Below are 10187 nucleotides of genomic sequence, written 5' to 3' on the forward strand. Positions count from 1 at the left end.
GAATCTTCTTCTCAACAAAGGCATCCATATGAGCCAATCAGAATCCTTTCTTTGGATGTGCTTCCTCTACTGAACCTCTCGCAAGTGTCTTGTGAGTGTCTTGCGGCAACAGTACACAAATAATTTTTCTACCTTAAACAACATGTGTAATGTTTGATTTTGTTCACAAATACAGTAAAACACTGTTATCAACTTAATTCTAAATGTACAATCTCATCAGCAGTTCGTGAAAGGCAGACAGGATGTACAGCTCTCGTGGGCATCCTGTGAGAAGTTTCACTTTTAAAAAAAATAGAGAAAAACCAGACCATGTTTTATGCACTATTCTATTATAGATTAGCATTAAATAATACATTAGTTCACCTTAAAAAAAAATTGAAATTCACTGAAAAAATCAAAGGCTAAAGTAACGTTATAGTTAGGTGAATTTCTCACTAACAAAATTAATGTTTTGGACTAAAAAAAAACACAGAAATACAGCAGTCATAATTCACAACACTAACTATAACTTACACCCCTGCCAGGCACTGCTTAGGACCTCACATATGACATCAATCATGACATGCTATATGACATAATTTATGACACCATTAATGGCATCACTGATGACATCATCCAAACTTCACTTTCACACATATTCCTCTATATAAATTAGGATTACATTTGATGCCTGACAATAACTACAAAATAGCTTAGGAGAAAATCACCCATTACTACTGCCACCACAGATACAACTCACTTAGATGTTGAAAACAAGCATTATGTGCAACTTTGAGCCTACAGCACACACACACTACAGGTTGCAAAGATGAAATCAAACAATCAACCATAAACATACAAGAAACACATTGACTGCAGTGTTCAATATCCATACAATTGTTGACATAAAGACAAAATAGAGAATGCCACCTCACAAACAAATGCCCTACTATGGACAGCTTTTATCTGTATCAAACCCTTGACACTACCAAACCTACTTTGAGAAATGAAATTGATGTGAGCTGAAAAGCAGGTTCTGTAAATAGTTTTTTCTCCATGGAAAGAGTTTACTCTGTATCACACTGTTCGCATACATTGAAACTCTGATGAGAAATGCACACCAAGGTATTAAAAAGTCTACTAAGAGCAGCGTATACTCTATGCAACAGTTGACAATAAGAATATTGTTTGATAAAAATAACCACAATTTGAAGGTGCTAAAGAACCTACTACCTGCCTCCTCACATAATGGTGCAAACTACACAGTTAGCTCATCTATTCTAGCAAACCTAGCACACATGCTTATCTTAGAACCTGGTACACACAGTCTTCAATCTTAAGTGTAAATTATCATGCTGACAAGATTACCTATAATAACTGAAGGCAGCTTACAAAAGTTAGTATCTACTACATAGAATATTTCTCCTGTAAGAAACTTTTCCATAGAACCAAAAAATGTGTCTGAAGCATAATGAACAAAAGTCAACTGTCACCTGCACACAGAGTTACTCTTGGATAAAAAAAATTTATAATAGGATCAATACCTTTACACAGCTATGGTGCATTAGGAGCTCATGCATTTAGTAAACACTTGCAAGCATTACATGAATCCAAGCTCTACAAAGTTAAGTAGAAAAGTATTATAACAGCTATCCACCACTATGTAATCTATAAAACAAACTCTCACACTCTTCGGATGATGTCATCAATAATATCATAAACGATGTCATAGAACATGTCAGTCCAAAACGTTAACATTGTCAGTGAGAAATTCACCTATGTTACTTTAACTTTTTTTCTTTCAGTGGAAAAAATATATATATATATACATAAATGTAAACTCCCTTATTGATCCCTAAACTCTCTTACGCACACCTAAAACCTAAAAAATACCCTTACCATCCAATACCCTTACCCACCCCTAAACCCTAAAATACCCTTACCACCCAATACCCTTACCTACCCCTAAATCCTAAAAATACCCTTACCACCAAATACCCCTACTCACCCCTATACCCTAATTACACTCTGACCACCCAATACCCTTACCCACCCCTAAACCCTAAACTCACGCTACTGCCCAATACCCTTGCTCATCCTAAACCCTAAAAATACCCTTACCACCCAATACCCTCACCCACCCCTAAACCCTGAAAATACTCTTACCACACAAATACCCTTACCCACCCTACCCCCAAAATGCCCTTACCACTCAATACCCTAAGCCACCCCTTAAGCCTAAAACTACCTTTACCACCCAATACCCTTACCCACCCCTAAATCCTAAAAATACTATAACAACCAATAGACCTATTCATCCCTAAACCCTATACCCTTACCCGCTCCTAAACTTTAAAATCACCTTTACTGCCAAGAACCTCCCCACCCCTAAACGCAAAAAATATCTTTACCACTGTATACCTTTACCCATCCCTAAACCCTAAAAATACCCTTGCCACCTAATACCCTTAACCACCCCTAAGCCTTAAAATCACCCTTACCACTCAATGCCCTTACTCACCCTAAACATACCCTTACCCTAATTATCTATCTATCTAGCTTTCTATCTATCTATCATTTCATTTCATTGTAAAGGCATGCATGGTAAAGACAAGACATATACGTGGTGAAGGCTAAGACTATGGGGGTGATTCTAACTTCGGCAGGCGGCGGAGGCCGCCCGCCGAAGTTCCCCCACCAAAATACTGCTCCGCGGTAGAAAGACCGCTGAGGGTATTTTGGGATTTGCCCTGGGCTGGCGGGCGGCCGCAAAAAGGCCGCCCGCCAGCCCAGGGCAAATCAACCTTCCCACGAGGACGCCGGCTCAGAATTGAGCCGGCGTAGTGGGAAGGTGCGACGGGTGCTGTTGCACCCGTCGCGTATTTCAGTGTCTGCATAGCAGACACTGAAATACTTTGTGGGGCCCTCTTACGGGGGCCCCTGCAGTGCCCATGCCATTGGCATGGGCACTGCAGGGGCCCCCAGGGGCCCCGCGGCACACCCTACCGCCATCCTGTTCCTGGCGGGAGACCCGCCAGGAACAGGATGGCGGTAGGGGGTGTCAGAATCCCCATGGCGGCGGAGCGCGCTCCGCCGCCATGGAGGATTCTGCAGGGCAGCGGGAAACCGGCGGGAGACCGCCGGTTTCCCACATCTGACCGCGGCCGAACCGCCGCGGTCAGAATGCCCTGCGGGGCACCGCCGGTCTGTCGGCGGTGCTCCCGCCGACCCTGTCCCCGGCGGTCAGAGACCGCCGGGGTCAGAATGACCCCCTATGTTGTTAAGGATATTTCCCCTGCTCAATCTCATCTGATATATTTCCAAGGTCAGGTAGGGGGGTCTTTATTTCAATAAGGTTTTAATGAAGCAACTGCATCTTAGATAATAAAGCATGCACTGCAATAACCAGGACGATACAGGTTGACAGGATTAAAATAGTGACGAGGAGAGCAAAGCATAAAAATAATGCTACCATATTGTAGCAAACAAGGGGGTCCCAAGGGGAAATAGCCCTGTACGTGGAATGGTGGTACACAGTGATCGGTGCTAGATTATGAAGACTCTTGTTGTTCAAGCTACTGAATGGAGCATTCCTCAAAAGTCCTTCCAAAGAGCCCTTTGGGTGCTAGAAAGGCAAGGATAATTGAGCAAATAAAATAAACCATACTGGTTAAAGTCCTACAAGGTACACAATACCATTTCCTAATTGATCAAGAAAAGAATGCTTACATTTTGGCAACATTTTTGTTTTGCCAGTTGGTGAGTGAAGCCTAGAAAAGTGAAGGGTAGCTTCATTGTAATAGGGTGCTCACTACCATAAAGATGGCTGGGTTATGCCACTGATTATATTATCATTTAATTTTAGTTTATTGGCCCAATTGATCCTTATACATATTCTCAACAGAGCAAATCTGGCATAAATAGTAAGCAATTTTAATTTTCAATTTACTATTCAATGCACAGAGCAGATTAAAGTATTTTTCCCTCCAATATAGCCACCATTGTCCTGCATTGAAGAGAAATACAATACATATTTACCTTTCCATTTGTCAATCACAGCTACTTCAACTTCATGAATTGTGTTGCGTGGAATTACAAATGTTTGTGGCAAGGGACAAATCCTTTGCTGGATAAGGAGTGACTATTTTTCTTGGTTTTGAAGATTTCACACCAACGTACTCCAACTATTGAAACATCATTTGATTTACATAGGTGGAAGTAGAATTTGAGCACCTGTTAATTCTGTCTTTGAATAAAGTGTCTGTAGACCCAAACTGAGGAGCATAGCTTTGATCGTGCACCACAGCAACATGGCCAAAATAGACTTCAAGCACTTTCCTGCAAAAAATTGTAAGCTTTTAATTGAAGGCAAGTTACACTTTTCAATATACGGTAATAAGCTTCAATTTGAAATTAAACACTCTCACCAAGAGGATAAGCAAAAACTTCTGAAATCTCAGGTACACTGACATAAAGCGTCCTTTAAAGGTGGGGTCAAGCACACTTTGTTCATTTCACAGTGATATTGAATTAATATCAATTGAACAAAATCCCCAGGTATCTGTAGTAGGGTGGCACCTGCTGATTTTCACCATGGAGTTTCCAAAATAAATAGCATCTCCTTTTCCCCAAAACAAGTTGTGTTTTGTGCAAAATTGGTAATGTATTCCCTGCGCAGGAATTCCTGTTTAAGGTCTCCAACCCCGACGTTTTTTGTGTAATATAGCAAGTCCCCAAAGACAACCCTAAGCACAATGGCACTTCGTCCATGTGATAGGGTGGGACGGTTGAAGGTCTGTAAAGAGAAAGAGCATGCTCCAGGATAATGAAGATTACTATTAAGTAATCTGGAAATTACCTCATAGTCACTCTCCCTTGTCAAAGTCCTAACATACGATGAAATAGCAGGCAGTAAATGGGGTGCCTAGAACATTAAATGAGACAAACACAGAGTGTAAAAGACCCTCAAGAAATGTTAATGTAGGACGTTAGCCCACGGTCCAAACCAAACAGAAACATTAATTTACAAATTTCAGTGAACAAAGAAGAAGTACAGTTTAAGCAGATGTAAAAGAGTCAATCCCAGATAGCTATCTTGCAATCATCAAAGTGGAACTTCACTTACATTCAAGGCAGCAATCCCGTGTGTACACCAGCCCTGGATTGCAGTGGGAAGGGGAACCATAAAGGACTGATAAGCAAGGGAAATGGCTGGTTTGATACACCCACTAATGGTAGAGCAGAAGGCTTACTGCCTAAGTAACCAAATCCCATTGCAGCAAATAAAGAACCAGTCTTCTGGCCCTCATATTTTTCAGACAGGTAAGTCCAAAATGCCTGTCCTACATCCAATAAACAGAAATCCAATCCAGCTGGATCAAAACTAGCTGGAAAAACTGAGAAGCACTAATTCCTGGACCAAGTGAAATTTTGAAAGAATCTTAGGTTAACCCTCGGGGATACCTTAGGGGATGAATCAGCTCAGAACCCTCAGGGATAAATCAGATCAGAAGCAGTACATAAGAGAGCTCCCAGCCCACCCAAGTGCCCCGAGGTGGTGCTAGCTGTGAGAAGTGCCACCAAATGGCCCTTGAGGTTAACAACTTCTAAATCAGAGATTCCAATGGCTCAAAAGGTTCAGAAAGGGGGACAGCCAGGATGGCCACCCGAGAGAATGTGGGTCCCACTCTTTTCTCATCACCCACTGTGAAACTAGAGCACTGAGATGTAGGCTATGTCATTCCTGCCTTCTGAGTGCACTACACAAAGCTGAATTATCAGGGGCGTCAGCATGAGGAACTGGCGTCTGCAATGGCATACGTTTTTGCTGCAGTGGAGCCTCCCGTAGCCTGACAAGCCTCTGGAGCTTATCCAGAGATTTTGATGTGTTTGCCACAGGGGTGCTTGATTCACCCCACTGTCCCCCCCTCCCCACCACAATGGCAGCTCTGGAAGAAGATGATGTACCCCCGCAATGATGGTCAGAGCTGCAGTGATCTCTGAGATAAGAGAACCAAGCCATCCAGAAAATCTAGCAACCCTCACTGCACATGCTTCCCCAAAGGCCCATTCCCCACAAGGAACGTCTTTGGCTCCCATGATGCTCACAAAAGAGGACCTTCTTGAAGGCCTAGCGACCTTGAGAAGGGAACTCAAAGAAGATCTCAAGAACAAACTGGATAAAGGCTTACGATCTCTCAGATATAACCTAGACCCCAATTTGGAAAGTTTGAGCATGGACCTCGATTTGCTAGGAACAAAAGCAAAGAAAATGGAATCCAAGATGGAGTCTTACAACACATCCGACAGAGTGACAGTGCAGGAATTGGAGAAACTGACTGCAGCTGCGGAGACTGCATTAAACAGATGTGAAGAAATGGAGAACTGCACGTGATAGCTGAACATTTGCATCAAGGACCTACAGGAGGGAGCCAAGAGACCTGAATTAGAAGTGTCTGTCACATGATCCTTTGAAAATAAGTACAAAACGTTGGCCCAAGCAGAATATCTGCAGAAAAGAGCCCCAGGGATATATTGGCTAAACGTCATCACTTCATGGTAAAATATGAAATAATTAAAGAAGCCCATTCTAAAGGTGAGGTTACCTTCCCGGACTGCGTATACCAACTATTCCATGACATATCCATTGAAACTTTGGAAAGGCAACAGCATTTCCACCTCATTACAGACAAGGTCACGAAGGAAGGCATTCGTTATATATGGACCTTCCCATTTGGCATCTTCTTTGAAAAGTACAACAAAAACATCATTTCTCAAACAGAGACGGTGCATCACAGGCTTTGGGTTGATCCCTCCAGCTGAGGTGACTTGAGTCCCAACTCCATCGACTTTTAGTCATGCCACTATGTCTCGAGACAGTCGGTAACAGTAATGGAATGAAACGAGAGCACAGTGGAGCCGGAAGACACAACAGACAAAAGATCCAGCAGGATCAGAGGTTCCGTTACCATGGTCACCAAGTCAGTTGAAAAGCAGCTGGCTGGCTTGGGGCTTCTCTGCCGTTATGCTCTATGCACAAATAAACTTGGATGAAGAGCAGAACTTCTGGTGTGTTCTGTTTACTACACGATGCCGGCCTTTTGACCTCCTATCCAACACCTCACATACGATCACCTTTTGATGAGAGCTCATAAGATAAGTTGTTATGATTTACTTATGCATTTATGCTATTTCTATATTCCATATGACATATGAGAGTCCCAGGTTTTGAACAATGCAGTTCAGTTGCTAACTGTGCCTGGCTTGACTGCATGTTGGAATTTAGGGCCATATGTACCAACACATTTTCCCATTGACACAGAATGGGAAAAACCCTTTGCTACATCTGGCCCTTAATCTCTACTGAAATAAACTACACCTAAGGATTGCCAGGGTGAAAACATCTTTATTTACCACAATTTTGGTGATGATTCTGCCAGGCATTTCTGACACGTGAAGAAGATAGAGATAAGAACCCCAAACGTAAACCCTTCAACGTGAATGAGCTCGATAAGAACTTCATTTTGGAGAAGATTCACCGTGAAGATAGTGTACTGATGGTTATCATCTACATACTTACTGAAAAACTGACTTCTAAAGCACTGAATAATTAATGCCAGAGGCGCTTTAGGAACGCGACTGCAGAGCGTCTAAATAAATGGATGTGCGGCAGATAACTTAGAAAAGGTAAAATCATCATCAAGGCATTTTTGGCTGTCTAAATTATTGGTGAAATCTGAAAGCCACCTGCGTGAGTCAAGGGAGTGCATTAGAAGCATGTGTGACATTCAAGCACAAGCATAATGTGAAATAGCTGCAGTGCCACCAGTGCAAGCATTATTCCTGGTGCCTTGCAAGCACACGTGTAAACTAGACAATTGGTGCAAGTTGGAGCGGCATGTCTGGAGGCGTGAGATGAACCAACTGCAGTGTGCGAGCCCCATTTGCTCCACGTTACAAGCATGTGCATGAACAAACAACTTGATAAGCGCAAATCGGAGTGGCGTGTAGCATATGTCATGCGAACAGGATCCTCTGAAGGAAACAGCACACTGGGAAAGTTGTGTTGCAGTTAAAACAAAATAAATTAAGTGTCTGACCTGATACTCTAGAGCACTGTTTTGTAAGAACATTCACTTCCTCTAAGTGACATGTTGTGTTAAAAGCAACACCATTGGCCAGTTACATCAAACAGTTCCATTGGTCAAGGCTGTATTTGAGACAACTAGTCTGCCTCAGTTGTGTTCACTTCAAATTTGTGGATAAAGAGGCATCTGTTACTGTATGACCATAACAACATTAAACTCTATTACTTAAAGCACATAACTAATTTAAACATACTTTGATTGGTTCGTGAATTAACTAAAAAGGAATATAGCCTCTTCAATTGTAATCCCACCTCCATTTCTGATGTGGTCAGCTGATCATCCAATAGAATGGAAGGGCTGGACTGACTGCTTTGAAAATTACATTTTGGCACTGGATGGTTCAAAATGTCCTGCAGTCTGGAAAAAAGCACTATTATTGGGGTCATTGTGGAAGGACACTCAAAATGTTTTCAAATATCTTCTTCCTACAAGGGATGCGCAAGGAAGGAAGATTGAGTAGTATACAAAGAAGCAGTATTGCGTTTACAATCTAGGTTTGCAAAGTAAGTAAATGTGCTAATGCGCCGGCACAAGTTTTACACACAACCTCAACGCTCGACTGAATCCATTGCTGAGGTCATAGCCAGATTGCAAGAGTTGTCCACAAAATGTCAATTTGGTCAAATGACAGAAGAAATGATAAGAGATCAACTAATTATGCAGTGTAGTAGCAAAAAGATATAAGAAAGATTGTGGGCTGTTAGTAACCGTACTTTGAAAGATGCTATTGATATTGCAAGGGTAGTAGAGGAGTCAGAAAAATGCATGTGCAAAATGAAGATTAGAGGAGGGGAAATAATGCTTCTGAAGTAGCAGCATTAACAGATGATTGTGATCAGATAAATGCTGTGAAGAATAAAACCTAGTCTTCGGGCGGGTGCTGAAGCAAAAGTAGTGTGGCAAAAGGTTATACATCAGGGAGTATCACAGGAAAGAATATGTCTCGAGTTTGCCACAGATGTGGTAACAATTACCATCTAGCAGATTCTAAGAATTGATTTGCACTGGGTAAAGAGTGCAACAAATGTGGCAAGAAAGGTAATTTCGCACATATGTGTAAAACTGGTGAAAAAAAGATATACAGGAGGGTGAAACAGAATATAAGGTGCCAATAATAGAATCTGAGAATCCTGTAAGTGAGGTTAACAAAGTCAATATGGAAAAGCAGAAATCATGTCCTGAAGCATACTTTGAAATAAATGAAAAGGTGGTCTCATTAATGGTGGATACAGGGTCTTTGTATACCATTATACCAAAGAAAATGTTTAAAGCAACTTGGCCTAGACAGAAGTTGGTGTCCATGGTTGTTGTATTAAAAGGATACCAAGCAGTGGCAGCCCATCCTTTAGGGCGGAGGGGCCACGCCCCCCACCTTTTGCCCCTCATGAAGAGTGTCTGTCAGGCTGAACAAAGGCCAGCCTGACAGACACTCTTCATTTTCAGCTCAGACAGCCATGAGTGAGCCATGCGCGATTTGCGCAGACTCCTGGCTGCCTGAGCTGAACTTTGCTGGGCTGAGGAGGTCACAGCTCCTATAGGCGTAACCTCCTCGGCTCAGCAAAGGTGCCTTGAGGACCTCCCCTGGGTGACGAGGACACTCGCCCTGGGCGCTTCAGATTTAAGCCCTGAAGCGCCCAGGGCAAGTGTCAATCAGTGACACTTCGTCACAGCCTGGAGTGGGGTCAGCAGTCTCACTGACCCCATCCCACTCTGTGACGAGGCTGGGACTGCTGCCTTCCCTCATTGGCTGACATAAGGTCAGCCAATGAGGGAAGGCAGCAGTTTCAACTCTCCTGGGACTTGGAGGCTGAAGGTAAGTGTGTGTGTGATGTTTTAAATTGAATGTTTGAGTGTTATGAGTGTTGTTAATGGATGTGCGTGCGTGTGTGAAAGAATGAGTGTGTGATCTTTTAAAATGAATGTTTGGTGCATGTGTGCATGTTTGAATGTTATGAGTGTTAATGGATGTGTGCACGTGCATGTGTGAAAGAATGAGTGTGTGTGACGTTTTAAAATGAATGTTTGGTGCATGCATGTTTGAATGGTATGAGTGTTGTTAAT

Source organism: Pleurodeles waltl, chromosome 4_1, assembly GCF_031143425.1.
Source record: "Pleurodeles waltl isolate 20211129_DDA chromosome 4_1, aPleWal1.hap1.20221129, whole genome shotgun sequence".
Classification (NCBI taxonomy): Eukaryota; Metazoa; Chordata; class Amphibia; order Caudata; family Salamandridae; genus Pleurodeles; species Pleurodeles waltl.